This window comes from Penaeus chinensis, chromosome 34 (genome assembly GCF_019202785.1).
Source record: "Penaeus chinensis breed Huanghai No. 1 chromosome 34, ASM1920278v2, whole genome shotgun sequence".
Lineage (NCBI taxonomy): Eukaryota > Metazoa > Arthropoda > Malacostraca > Decapoda > Penaeidae > Penaeus > Penaeus chinensis.
In genome coordinates, this window is record NC_061852.1 from 19,672,898 (window position 1) to 19,687,897 (window position 15,000).

At 41.1% G+C, this 15,000-nt stretch overlaps 1 protein-coding gene across 1 annotated transcript in view; it reads left to right on the forward strand.

Moving 5' to 3' along the window:
• The window catches only part of LOC125043932 (innexin shaking-B-like), a 59,601-nt gene extending 52,937 nt beyond the window's left edge, over positions 1-6,664 (forward strand). The window contains exon 3 of the mRNA XM_047640314.1: positions 5,005-6,664. The gene's annotated coding sequence lies outside the window, so the exon portion shown is untranslated. The remainder of the gene's footprint in view (positions 1-5,004) is intronic.
• The last annotated feature ends 8,336 nt before the right edge of the window (positions 6,665-15,000 follow it).

The window sequence follows — 15,000 nt, forward strand, 5'->3', positions numbered from 1 at the left end:
TGTGAGTGAGAGTGATGGATAAGGTGAGGGAGGAGGAGAAAGGGGAAGAACGAGAGGAGACGGGAGGGAGGAGGAGAAGGGGGAAGAACGAGAGGAAGTGGGAGGGAGGAGGAGAAAGGGGAAGAACGAGAGGAGACGGGAGGGAGGAGAGAGGGGAAGAATAAGAGAAAGAATGCAAGAAGGGAGGAGGAGAGAGGGGAGAAGTGAAAGGAGGAAAGGCAAGATGGGGTGACGGAAAGGGTGGGGGGGTTAAGAGCGAAGGGAAGAAGGAAGGAGGAGAGAGCGAGAAGGGGGGTTGAAGGAAAGAGAGAAAAGGAGAGGTGTAATAGGGAAAAGAAGAGAGAAAGGGAATAGGGAGATAGAGAGAAGAAGAAAAAAAACAGAGAGAGAAGACAATAGCAGATTGGAGAGAAAAAGAGAGGGAACAGAGAAAATGAGAAGAAAAGGAAAAGGAAGACTAATCTATATGCGATAAGGGCTCGGCCACCTTACCCCCCACCCCCTCCTCGTACTCTTCCACCCCCCCCCCTTTCTACCCCACTTCTCTCTCCTCAAGCATGCCCCCATCTTCCTCACCTTCCCTCTTCTTCTTTCCCCTCCAATCTGAACGAAAAGAAAAAAAAAAGATTTTGAGGTTTTGTAGACATAATTTCTATCCACGTGATTTAATGTTCCCTTTTCTATTGTCCAAGTACTGTTGGCTATTCTTTGTTTCTAATGACTCATTAGCATCATCAGTGATAAAGTACGATTGCTCTCAGTTTTATCATCATTTCGAGTTCTAATTGCTTGTTATTATCCTTGTTATCGTTATCTACACCATCATGAAAAAGATAATGATGATCATCATCATCATCGTCATCGTGATCATTACCACCATTATCAAATTCAATATCATTATTCCCGTCATCATTATCATTACCTCCCCCATGATCTTTATCTTTATCACCATCATCATAATCATCAACTTCACTTTCACCATAAACATATTATCAAATCATTATCATCACCAGTATTACCATCATCACTACCATTACCATAATCACCATTACCACCATCACCATTACCTTCACCATTGCTACCATCAAGACCATTACCACCACCATTCCCATCATCTTCCCCATTCCCACCATTCCCATCATCACCACACCATTACCACCATTATTCCCCGAACACCGTGATTTCCATTAATTCCATGATTACCAACCTCGGCTGCATTTCCCTCCGTGTTCCCAGCAGCCCGCCACATGCAGATAGAGCCCCGCAGTCATTTCCTTTTGGGAAATACTTCAGAATTTCTCGCAGGTGTTGGCTGGTGCCTTGGGAGGGAAGGGGGGGGGGGGAGGTGAGGGAGGGAAGGGGGAGGAGGAGAGGGAAGGGAGGGGAAGGGAAGGGGGGGCGGCGGGAAGGGAGGCCGAAATCATAGTCGGGAGAACAGGCAAGCAAGCAAGCACGCAGGCATATAAGCAGCTGGTGGATGAGAGGAAAAGAGAGACAGGCAGACAGACAGACACAAAGGGAGAAGGATAAAGAAAAAGTGAGAACGAGAGAGTGGGGGATAGGCAAAAAGAGAGAGACAGACAGACTGAGAGAGGAATAGGCAGAGAGAGAGAGACAGACAGACTGAGAGAGGAATAGGCAGAAAGAGAGAGAGAGAGAGAGAGAGAGAGAGAGAGAGAGAGAGAGAGAGAGAGAGAGAGAGAGAGAGAGAAAGCAGGCAAGCATCTGAAAGTAGATTAGCAAGCGAGCACGCAGGCACGGAGGTTGGCTCTTTTGGTGGGCTTGGGTTTATTTGGTTAGACAGGTTAAGTAGGAAGCAAGCGTGAGGGGGGCCGGGAGGGGGGAGGGGGAGAATGATGAATTGACTGGACATTCTTCTCTTCTTTCATTTCTTATTCATGTTTCTTCTCCCTCCTTTTTTTTCTATCTTTTTTTGTCTCTACCGAAGAAACTATAAAAAAAAATATGAAAGGAAATCCACCCTCGCAGCTTATCATTATAGATGACGAAACTCCGGCCACGGCGCGCCGGAGATAAACAAAACACGATCGCAGTCCGAGCCGCTGACCCCATTTTGGCGAGGGAGAGGAGTACCAGATCCTCTCCCGGGCTAATGAGAAGCATCCAAGCCGGGCCAGATGAGACCCCTGAGGATAATTATTCTCGTCTGGAGAGAAAAAAATGAGGAAATTTATATATTTCCCGGATAAGCTCAGGGTGTTTCTTATATCGCATAAATATACATGAATATGTGTAAATAGCATACATGCATACGTATATGTACTTGTGTGTAGATAGATATGTGTGTGATATAGAGAGGTAGAGAGAGAGAGAGAGAGAGAGAGAGAGAGAGAGAGAGAGAGAGAGAGAGAGAGAGAGAGAGAGAGAGAGAGAGAGAGAGAGAGAGAGAGAGAGAGAGAGAGAGAGAGAGAGAGCGAGAGCGAGAGCGAGAGAGAGAGAGAGAGAGAACGAGAGAACGAGAGAACGAGAGAACAAGAGAACAAGAGAACAAGAGAACAAGAGAACAAGAGAACAAGAGAACAAGAGAACAAGAGAACAAGAGAACAAGAGAACAAGAGAACAAGAGAACAAGAGAACAAGAGAACAAGAGAACAAGAGAACAAGAGAACAAGAGAACAAGAGAACAAGAGAACAAGAGAACAAGGGAACAAGGGAACAAGGGAACAAGGGAACAAGGGAACAAGGGAACAAGGGAACAAGGGAACAAGGGAACAAGGGAACAAGGGAACAAGGGAACAAGGGAACAAGGGAACGAGAAAGAAAAAGAGAAAGAAAAAGAGAAAGAAAAAGAGAAAGAAAAAGAGAACGAGAACGAGAACAAGAAAGAGAACGAGAACAAGAAAGAGAACGAGAACAAGAAAGAGAACGAGAACAAGAAAGAGAACGAGAACAAGAAAGAGAACGAGAACAAGAAAGAGAACGAGAACAAGAAAGAGAACGAGAACAAGAAAGAGAACGAGAACAAGAAAGAGAACGAGAACAAGAAAGAGAACGAGAACAAGAAAGAGAACGAGAACAAGAAAGAGAACGAGAACAAGAAAGAGAACGAGAACAAGAAAGAGAACGAGAACGAGAAAGAGAAAGAGAACGAGAACGAGAACAGAGGAGAGAGAAGAGAGAAGAGAGGGGAGAGAGGGGAGAGAGGAGAGAGAGGAGAGAGAGGAGAGAGAGGAGAGAGAGGAGAGAGAGGAGAGAGAGGAGAGAGAGGAGAGAGAGGAGAGAGAGGAAAGAGAGGAAAGAGAGGAGAGAGAGGAGAGAGAGGAAAGAGAGGAAAGAGAGGAAAGAGAGGAAAGAGAGGAAAGAGAGGAAAGAGAGGAAAGAGAGGAAAGAGAGGAAAGAGAGGAAAGAGAGGAAAGAGAGAAGAGAGAGGAGAGGGAGAAGCATTCTCCCCATCAAAGCGCCGTCAATAGAAGACCATTTGGTAAACACACAACGAACACAAAACAATTATCAGGTCCACCGCCGGGAAAAAATCACCTCCTCAGCATGAACAGATCGGGATTAATTGATACACGGATTCATTAGCATTTTCCCATCTTTTTGTCGTATTTTTTCATGATTCAAGGACTGAAATGGGATGGAGTCCACATATGTTATGGACCGAGGATTGATTAAGCAGCGAAAAAGAAGAAAATAATATTTCTTTGTCTATATGAATTTCCATAGATAAATGGAAAAGAGAGAGAAAGAAAGTGATTGGTAAATCTATGTGCGTCTGCGTGTGTGTAAGCGCATAATTTTGTATGTACGGTGTGCGTGTTATACAAATACAAATACTAAACGTAAATGTATTTATAATTGTGTATACATGCTCAACACTACCAACAACGCCTCCTTATGAGTATTATCCTCCTCTATCTACCCCCCCCCCCCCACCCTCTCCCTCTCATCTAACCAGACTTCAGAAAACGTAGAATTAGAAAACGGGAACCACGATTCCCGAGAGAAAGAAAACGTATCTCCCCCCCTCCCTCCCCCCGAAAAAAAATCAGGTCAAACTTTTTTTTATCTTTCTTGTTTTCTTCCTCTTTTGGCCGAATTACGCCACTGGAGATTTAAAGACCTTCTACTACTCGAAGGGAAGACCCGATATCCGATCGCGAGAAAATCAAATTATTCTTCAATAAAGAGCGAATCGTCGTCTCTGCGAGTGAATTCCGACCACTTAAACGGCTATTGGACGCTATTTCGGAGCCGACGGTTAAGAAATGGGGCCTCCTGCCTCCTCAATTGGCTTGTTTGTCTTCTCGGGAAATCCGCTTTACAAAATGATATCAACGTGATTATAATGAGTGACGGATTAACGGTGATAATAATGACTAGCGACACTAAGGAGGATGAAGATGATAGTGTTGCTAATAGTGAAGGAAACCATCAGCAAAAGAACGGCATTGTATATGATGGTGATGGTAGTAAAAGAGAGCGATATTAGTAAAAGGGATGATAGTTTGGTAATAACACTAATAATTATGAGAATGAGAATGCCACCCTTGGTTTTGGACATGTCTACGGACAGTGCAACCCACATTATACTAACATCAGTCTCTTACAGGACATAATTGTTATTTCCGAATCCAGCTGGTCTCTGGAAATAACGTTAAGAAAAGCCAAGAAATTCTATTAAAAGTGTGCGCCAGTTCCTAGTGAAGTTAACTATTGTGTTATTTCGAAAAGGATAGAGAGTAGTTCAGCTTGGTTTTATTTTAAAAAAAAAATTATCCTGAGTTTTATTTTCCTCATCGTATTTTTTATGTGTAAAAAAATAAATGATGTTTCTACGTCTCTATAATTAATTTAGCATTGCGTATTTATTTTGTTTACTGAGGTGCTAAGCTGTTTATATTACCTATTTATCAATCTATCTATCCATCTGTCTTCTCTCTCTCTCTCTTTCAATCTGTAACTATTTATCCCTTTTATCCATCTAATCAACTCTCTATCTTTGATTTATCTGTCTATTAACTATCATTTTCCTCCCGGCAGATAGTGTCCCAGTCAACGAAGATCGCGGCCCCCTCCTGCGCGTCTCCAGATCCTGCCAACACCGTCATCACCACCACCACCAAGCCTGACGTTGTTGTCAGCTCCTCGCTCCACCACCACAGTCTGACTCTGTTGTTGTTGTTGTTGTTGTCAGCTCCACCTCCACCACCGCCGTCAGCCAGTCTGCGCTAGCCACAAGTGTGTCAGCCTCGCATGGTTCGAGTGTGCCGCGGCGCGACTACCTCCTCCTCCTCCTCCTCCTCCTCCTCCTCCTCCTCCTCCTCCATCCTCCTCCTCCATCCTCATCCTCATCCTTTTCCTCATCCTTCCTCCTCCTTTTCTTCCTCTTCCTTCCTCACTTCCCCCGTCGAGCGTGATCCTGGCTGTCACGACCTTCGACTCTCCAGTACACACAAACAACTCACTGAAGGCAGCTTTAGTGACTTATTGTTGCCAAAATGCAAGCTCTGAATTCGCCTACGTTTCACAGTGTGTTGCCAATTTATAACGTATACACATGACGTAATCGACCAGATGTGCCAACTACGAGCTTTACCTCCGCGGCGACAGAGAGCCGTCTCAGAAACCGGGGATCAGTGCTGCCAACTGCAAAAAAAAAAAAAAAAAAACTGAAAAGTGACCCAGTGCTGCCATCTTTTAGAAATAATCTTGCTACCCTGTTTCGCCCCCCCCCCTCCAACCCCTACGTCCTACCTCCCGCCCTTCCTTTCCCCTCCGATTTACAAAGAGGACCAGTGACTGTCTGACTCAAGGACTCTACACAAAAGCCTTACAATGTTTATAGTCAGATCATGCTCCTCAGCCCGTCACGCCAACGACAAAGAAAACGAGACAAACGGATCTTCACGCTAGTCCATAGCTAGTCAGAGTGACCGGCTGCGGCATCTAACTAGTCTTAGATGCTAGTCCTAAAAGGGATATATATATATATATATATATATATATATATATATATATATATATAATATATATATATTTATATATATATATGTATATATGTATATATGTGTATATATATATGTATATATATATATGTATATATATATACTAGCAATACATCAGCAAAGTCATTTTTCCACGAGAAGAACACTACGGTAGTTTAGCTGGCTGTACACTTCCATAGCCAGAGACCCAACTACACACTCCATTCATCTTCCATTCTCCCATTCAAGAGTCCGCGGAACTACACACAGTCAGTCAGTCAGTCCACACGCCCTCAAGACCCGTGCTCAAAGCAAGGACGCCGGGCTCCTGTGCACGCCTCTCACCCAAGGCAAGACACAAAAAAGAAAAAAGAGAGAGGATGATAAAGCGGCAGAACGATACGATAAAAAAAAAGGATAATGGAAAAAAATTGAGAAAAAAAGAAACATGGAAAGATTAATGCAAGTGATCCAGGTATTTTATCAGTCAGCAGTGAAACACGTGGCGGCTTTTTTTTTTTCCTCCCAGTGTAACAGTGAACGTGAATTCGATTATTGTCTCAAAGATGTACCGGCAGTGAAAGCCTTTTTTCCCCTGCCGTAGCCCTGCAGTGACAGTCACATCATCCTGAGGTCGCCTGTGTTGTCTTGCCCGGTCAGAGAAGCGTCTTAGCTGCCTTGAAGGAGGTAGAGAGAAGACTGTGTGCAAACGTGCGTGAAAGTACGAGAAATGAGTGACATAAATGTATAAAGATACTGTATATGTATTTGTATTGTTTGAACATGAGCAAAAACTGAATATACAGTTGTTTGTTAAAAATGTGGCAGAATGCTATATTTTTTTCCTAGAACTTAAGTATGCACATTAAGCTCTAAAAGAAAGAAATAAAATTATATCAATTCAATCCAAGGAAGATGTGAGCGAGGAAAATTTTTACCGTGTTTTCAAAAAAAGAAACCGAAGGAGAAAAACACAAACATTGGTTCAAAAGATATACACGAAAGTGGTGAACGGAAAAAAAAAAAAAAAAGAAAATGCATATACTGGCGACAGACAGACACGCGCGAATGATGCATAGTGTGTTAGTGGAGCCCCCTTCCCCCTCCTCCCTTCTCCCCACCCCCCCTCCCCGCAGAAGGTGGCGAGGAGCCGGTTTTGGCTGGATTCGAAGGAGGGTCGAGAGGAAGACGTCTGCGGTTAGCCGGAAATCAGCGGGTAACCGGATTTTCAGCGGTTACCTGGAGGTCTGCGGTCACCAAAGGCGCTTCGCCGAGAACTCAGCTACATTAGCTGGGTTTCGTATTTCACATCCCCCGTTATAGTGTCTCGAGGCTTACTAACGGGACTCTATTGTTTTCGGGTTCTTAATATACATAAAGAAGTCTTTTCTTGTTCCCAGTTTCTCATATTTTCGTGAATCGTATATGTACAGAATGGTTTTCTGGCTCCTAGAATTATTATCAAACCCCCATACCCCCCACCCCTCCTCCCTACATCTCCCTCCCCATCCCCCATCCTACCCCCCCCCCCCTCCCCCGTCCTCTCCCGCACCCAAAATACGATAATGTCCTTTAATCATATAAAAAAAAGGTTTGAGCTTGATAACGAAAGCTTATTTCATCTCCCACATTTGTAAATATTTATCCTCTTTCTTGTTTTTGTTTTTATTTGTTAATTTTTATTCTAGATCTTGATGATTCGTCATTCGGTGTGGCATTATATGACAGATTTTTGAACTTGTGGAATAAAAGTAGAATTCTTTTTCCGAAATAATACAATTTTTACTTTACGCATTTTTAGAAGAAAGAAAGAAAAATATATAATAATAATAAGATAGATTTCTCTATTATTCTGAAGAACTGTTTTCAAAAAGATAAAAATGTTATACAATTGATAATTGGTCAGCTGTTGAAGAAAATATAAATTATTTCTAAAAAAAAATCATAATAAAAGAATAACAGATTCTTGTTCTTTAGGAAGCGTAGCATTTAGCGCCATTAGAGAAACCCACGCAGGAGCCGCTGGGTTATAATGTATTTTCTGCTGCTCAATATACGGCAGGGTTGGCAGCCGCTGACACCCACTGACAACGTCCCGGTGAAGCTTGTTTTGAGTTGTTTGTGTATGTGAAAAAGAGATCAAAAACGGGCTTCACCTCGCGTAGTCTGCGAGGTCTGCGCCAGGCTGATCCCTGTCATATTCTTGCAACCAGGTTAGGCGTCGTATAGGCCATTAGACTGAAGCTTTTGAAGAAAAATAAAATAACATAAATAAAATAAAATTGTAGGTTTTTTGAGGGTAGGTTGGTTCTGATGCCAAATTACTTAAGGTTTATTTCACGGTTGTTAACTAATGTAATTTTAGGACTTGAGAACTCTGCCATTTTTTCCATTTGCCCTGCACCGATTCTATTCATCATTGAGTTTGTAGTTTAGTGGGATAAGCATTCACAAAAAAACATAGGTTGCTAAATTGCTTCTATTACTGCTAGCATTTAGTAGGTTGGGGATTGGAGAGCTGTGTTACTTTTGTACGTTTTAATATAATTCGCTGTGTATACGCATAGAATTCTGTTTGAAAGGGCTAGTCACCTTGCGAGGTCACCCTGCAGGGCGATATTGCAGAGGGGACTAGCCTTTCTTGCAAGTTTGGCTTGCAAGAACTACCCGTCTTGCATGGTGATCCCACAAAGAAAGCAATAAATACCTTTTGTAGAGAGTTCTTCAATAACATAACATCTATGCACTGCCACCTCTGTAAATGCACCTTAATGATAATACTACCATTAATATGACTGTTTGAGCCCAAGATCTGTAAGATAAATTCCCTTCTCCTCTCGTGCATTGCCCGTCTCGGTACGGATTACTACTGGTACTATATTAAAAAGGAAAACTTTTTTCTCTCCCTTTTTTTCTCTCTATCTCTCTTTTTTTACTGTTGTTACCTTGTCGACGAGGAGTAGCGTCGGTTGGAGATCCCGCCCCTTTGAGAATGGTGGGCGGAAGGGGCTAGATAACTTCCCGCGCCCACCGCCCACCCACCCACCACCTTCCCACCCACTCCCCACCTACATACAAGGGCCTTTCTCCCACCCCCTCCCGTCCCCTCCCCTCCCCCTCTGCTCCCATCCTCCCGTTGGCCACAAGGTTTGAGGTGTAGTTGATACCTGTTATAACGTGATAGTGGAGAGAAGACATATTTTGTGTGTGGTGTGTTTGTGTGAGTGTTTTTTTGTGTGTTTGTGCATCGCGTTTCATGGTTGTGGGCGGGGTTTAGCAGGCAGGGGCGGGGCCTCCACACCCTCGCGGCCAAAAAAACTGTTACAGCTAATTACACTATTTTCATGACATGCATTTCTAAAGACGACAATACTATCGCCCGCGGCACCAGCCACTACCACATGCAGTCTGCGTTTGTGGACACGTGCGTGCATTTGCGTGAGTGTGTGCATGTGTCTGTGTGTGCATTTGAGAGAGTGCGTGTGTGAATCTATGTGTGTATGTGCGCGCGTGAGTGCGTTCATGTGCACATGAATGTCTGCTTATGAATGTGTGAAGATAGATCTAAAAATTGAAGTGTAAATATGCAAACATTCATAATGAAGATTCACACAACACATTTTATGTGTGCACTTGGACACACAAACCGACTCCTTTATTTTTGTTTCTAAATACTTCATAGACGCATTCATTATTAACAGTAATAATAAAACTCCATTGGGACTTTGGCTGGTGGCGCAACCAGCTTCTTGAGGCGATAGTTTTCACCGTCTTACTCGTTGTGCCTTTCTGTTGACTCCACCACCACACTGTAATCACACACTATAGGTAGGCACTTGTTTACATTCGACGGGCAGGCATGGGTGCACGCTCTCGCCCGGGCCTCTCACACTGCGCTTCCTTCCGCCTGACACTCGCTCTCTCTTCCCTGTTCGAGTCTGTCTGTCTGCGTTCTCCGTTTTTCTTGCACTGTCCTCTGCTATATCTATCTCTTCATTTTACTTCGATTTCGTATCCCACTTTCCCTTTCTTTTTTCTTTCCTTCTCTTCTCCTCTTTTCTCTTCCTGTTTTTGTCTTTTCTTCTCTTCTTTTCTCTGCTCTTCTCTTCTGTTCTCTTCTCTTCTTTTTTTTCTATCTATCTATCTACCTTCTCTCTCTCTCTCTCTCTCTCTCTCTCTCTCTCTCTCTCTCTCTCTCTCTCTCTCTCTCTCTCTCTCTCTCTCTCTCTCTCTCTCTCTCTCTCTCTCTCATCGTATGGGGGTTCGTTGCGGCTTAGTGACGTCACATCAACATCCAGAACAGCCATTTATCGTGACGTCAAAATTTACATCCGGGATTGCAGGCTTCACCTCCTCACTAGGGTCATAATCACAATAATAGGACTCAGGCAACATAAAAGAATTCTTTTGTGTGTGTCATTCTGGAAAAAAAAGAAAAAAAATATATGCATAACGACTGATTATTATGCTAATTGTTTCTAACTCCACCTTGAGTAGGCCAAAGGTCAAAGCAGATGTTTGTTAAAGCGATAGTTTTTTTTATTTTCGATCTTTGCACACACACGTTATAGAAGTTACAGTAAGCCCTTGCATCCTTTCGTTTTTTATTTTGTTGTTGTTGTTGATGTTGTTGTTATTGATGTTGTCATTAGCATTATTATTATCATCGTTATTATTTTATTATTATTGTTGTTGTTATTATTATCATTAGTATTATTGATATTTTATTATTTTTATTATCATTAGTATTATTAATATTATTGCTATCATTGTTACTTTAATAATAATAATTATTATTATTATTGTTATTATTAGTATTAATATTATTGTTATTGTTATTATTACTATTATTAATACAATAATTATCATTATTTTCATTATTATTTTTTATCATTATCATTTGTGTCATTCTAATTTTCATAAGTAAAATTTTGATCATTATCTCTTAATTTAATTATTACTATTGCTATCAATATTTATTATTATTATTATTATTATCATTTTTATAATTATTATTATTACTATTATTATCATAATCATCATTATTATTATTATTGTTATTATTATTGTTGTTATTATTATTATTATTATTATTATTACTATTATTATCACAATCATCATCATTATTATTATTATTGTTGTTATTATTATTATTAACATTTTATTACTATTATCATCATTTTCATTATTATTATTATTTTATTATCATCATCATTATCATTGTTATTATTATCATCATTATCATTATTATTATTATCTTTACCATTAATACCATCATCCTCTTCTATATTGTTATTATTGATGTTGATAGTATTATCATTATTGCTATTGTTGTTATTACTAATATCATCACTATAATTATTAGTATTATCATCATCATCATCACCTGCAATATCACCGTCGTCCTTTCTGGAGTAACTCGTAGACTTTTGTTAAATTATCCTGATGTATTTTTAATTTTTTTTTTTTTTTTAATATCCGCGTATTCCTCTATATTTCCAATAATCATCAGTTATTTTTTTCTACTTCTTCTCTTTTCATTCTATTCATTCTATTCATCCGCAAAAATAGGCTGATATCTCGCCCTACAATGATTACCCGCCTTTTATATGCTATTACTCGTTAATTACTTCTCATGTCTTTTATTTTATGTAGAAACCATTAACTTCTTCTTTTATTTCCTTAGCTACTCTCCCTTCCACCCCCCCCCCCCTTAACCCCCATCGTCTTTTCCTCTCCCACGGTTAGTCCTTGTAAATATCTATGGCGTCACGCTCATTATGACGAGTCTGTAGGTAATGATACTCTTGCCAATAACAAGTAGTTTAACACATGCATCATTACCTCTTTTACCTCTTAGTACGTGTAGTGCCCATTTTCATTTCCCTTCTCCCTTCGTTTCTCCCTCCCCCCCACCCAACCACCCCCTTCGTCCGCTTTCCTCTCTTCCTCCCCCCCCCCCCCCCATCCTCACTGTACCTCCCGGGTTTTTTCTCTCTTATTTTTCCTTCTCTGTCGTCCCTCTTCGCTTTATCCGTCTTCTCTTCCTCCCTAACCACACATTCCTTCCCTGCGTTCGTTCCTCCTTTTAACCGCCTTCCTTTCTTCCTCTCCTTTGCCTCCCTCTTCATTCCCCACCTCCCTCACTCCCTTATTCATCCTTTCCTTCTCTATCCTCCCTCCTTTCCTCCGGGTCATTAGTAGTGTGTGAAAGTATGTCAGACGTTAAAATTTGAGTTATGAGAATGATTAATGGGAAATTTTTAATTTGTCTCAGTCGCCGTTGCGCTTCGAGATGCGATTATTTTTTTCATTTTCTCGGGTCTACTTTTAAGTGTTTTTCTCTCTTCTTTTCTCTGGTGAGACGCAGTCAAGCGCCAGTGTTTTGATAATGCTAAATATTATAATCATAGTAATGATAATTAATAATAATAAAATAATAATAATATTAATACTAATACTAATAATAATAATAATATGATATGATAATTTATAATAATAATAATAATAATAATAATAATAATAATAATAATGATTAATGATAAGAATACCAATAATATATTAATAATACACCATTTTTAAGGATAAGCCAATATTTCTATTCATCATCCAAACTCTCATAAAAAAAGCATTTAATTTCGTATCCCCCGATGATCATTTGCTGAAATACAGACATGGAGTGTGAGACACGCCCGGGCGGAAAAATGCTCTGTGACTGACGTTGCCTGCCCTTTGTCGGCGGGCAGCGTGTGTTACGGTGCCTCTATTACAAAACCTATGAGTAACACAAGGTAACCGGGCTTCGGTGGAGAACTCACAATTAAAAAAAAATAATAATAATGATGCTAATAAATGATAACGATTTGAAAAAGAAGGCTTGAAGACAATGCAGAAAAGACACAAGATGTATAAACGATGAGAGAGACAAGGCGGTCGTACCGAAAGCCTTGGCAGGTCCCCACACACACAACGCAAGAAACAGAACATTCGGACGCAATGAAATGTAGATATCGATATTTTTTCCCATGTTTGTTTGTTTTTTTTTTTTCGAAAAACAAGAACACCCGGAAAAAATATATAAAGCATAAAAATATATACAGGTGTATATAATTTTCGTAAATGATAATACGGAAATAACAAATACAATAATCAACATCAGAAATCCTGAGGTTTTCATGGTAATATACAACTCGTATTTTTTTTTTCTCTGTGGCGGCACTGCTAGAAGGTTCTGGTCACGGTTAATGCTGTGCCTTCCTAGCCACCACCTCGTGTGCCTTGTCATTGCGACCATGTATCCCCAAGGTTCGTATGGTTTGCCTTCCACCAGCGCCACCTGCTTGATCCGGCGTAGTCCTAGTCGTAGAAAGAGAGAAAAAAAAAAAAAAAAAAAAAAGACAAACGAGGCAGCGTTCTTTCCTTTTCCTCCTTCAGATATTTTTAAAAATCCATCCTCAATGCCGTTTAATACTACTAAAATATTAAAAGATTCCAACATTTCATCAAGTAATCCTCTTATACAGCATTCAGCTATTTCAACTTAGACGTGAGAGTTCACACTCCATTTTGATCCTTAAATATGTAAATATGTCGATGACCATCTCAACTCAACGGTAGAAGATGCGAGTTTTTGCTGGTGGACGGATTTCAAATGGACCTTGTCACCGATACAAAACAAATAAATTATTACCGATTGTTGTACAATTGCGGTGTGCCACGTATATTGATTTCTGCCAAACTTATTTATTTGTTTATGAATTTGTTCTCCTCTGTATTATGGCTTGTTTTCCCCTGTATTGAGTAAATGCTCAGACTCTTTTATGTGATGGTTGTCAGTTTTGTTATTACCACTTGTGTCCTCGTATGTCGGAACAAGAAGAATATGGTGCCCACCTGGAAAGTGTTATCAAAATCTCAAAATCAAAATTCTGCCCCCGATCTACATATGTATAAATAGTAAGTTGTTGAATTACTATAGCTGCCATGACACCCCAGTCATATTATCTGCAAAACGCTGTACATAAAGATTGCTTGTAAGGCACTAACACTAGAGAGTAGTAGTAGGTTTAAGAAAGTTCCTCAAAGGCATTTCCGATATACTTGTAAAAGTAGAGTGAATTTCGCTAGATGCATTTGTAAAACATTAGCTTCTGACTGAGCAGGAGGTAACATAGCAGGAGCAGTTCTCAGTAGCAGTGTAGTACCGGCAGAGTAGACTCCACTGTGTGGAGTGACAATACTCAGCCTTCGCCGGGGCACTCCGTGCTCTCATGGCGGAGCTAAAGGTAGCGCCCACGTCCCTACTTCGAGAACGTTTTCTTTAGTTTCTCTGGGGAGGGCGGCGCTCTGTGGATCGGGGTAACTATGCTATTTTGTACGCTCTTGAGCTCTTGACAACTCTTCACGTGGAAGCTTGAAAGATCTCAGGGCACCGAAAATGTGGCTTACAAAAATGACTGTTAACTGTACAGGTCTGTAAGTTGTTTGTCTCCATTGAACAGTGTTTGTTGCGCGTTCTGTCGCAACGGGTCTTGCCTACTTATTGTGTTGCCGCAGTTTGTGTGTGTAAATCTCTTACCTGTTTGTTTTGCCTGTGACAACTTTTATTTGATCCAACTCGCACCCAAGTTTAGAAGAAGATAAAATATATAATGATAATAAAACAGCATTATGAGGAATATAAGCGTAATATTTACCGAAGCCAACATACTGCCTACAGGTGAAGTTTCATGCGTTACATTCCAGCCGAACATTGAACACCCATCACGTCTTGTTTTGAACAGTTCCCTGAACCAATCGTGAATGATGCATATCACACCCATGTCGCCCTGGACGCTGGTTGTCACAAACAGCAGCTTTTCTGCAAGTTTTTTTTTTTTTTTTTTTTCCTACCATAGAAGGAGCGGCCTCCTGGAGCGGCCCCGCTGCCCCGCCAGTTGGCCGGGCCGGGCCGTCCCAGGAGAGCCCGGCGTGACAACGGAGCGTCCACGGCTGCGCTGACTATCAGCCCGCGACCCGGCGGCCCGCCTGCCTGCTGCTGCACAGGCCGGGC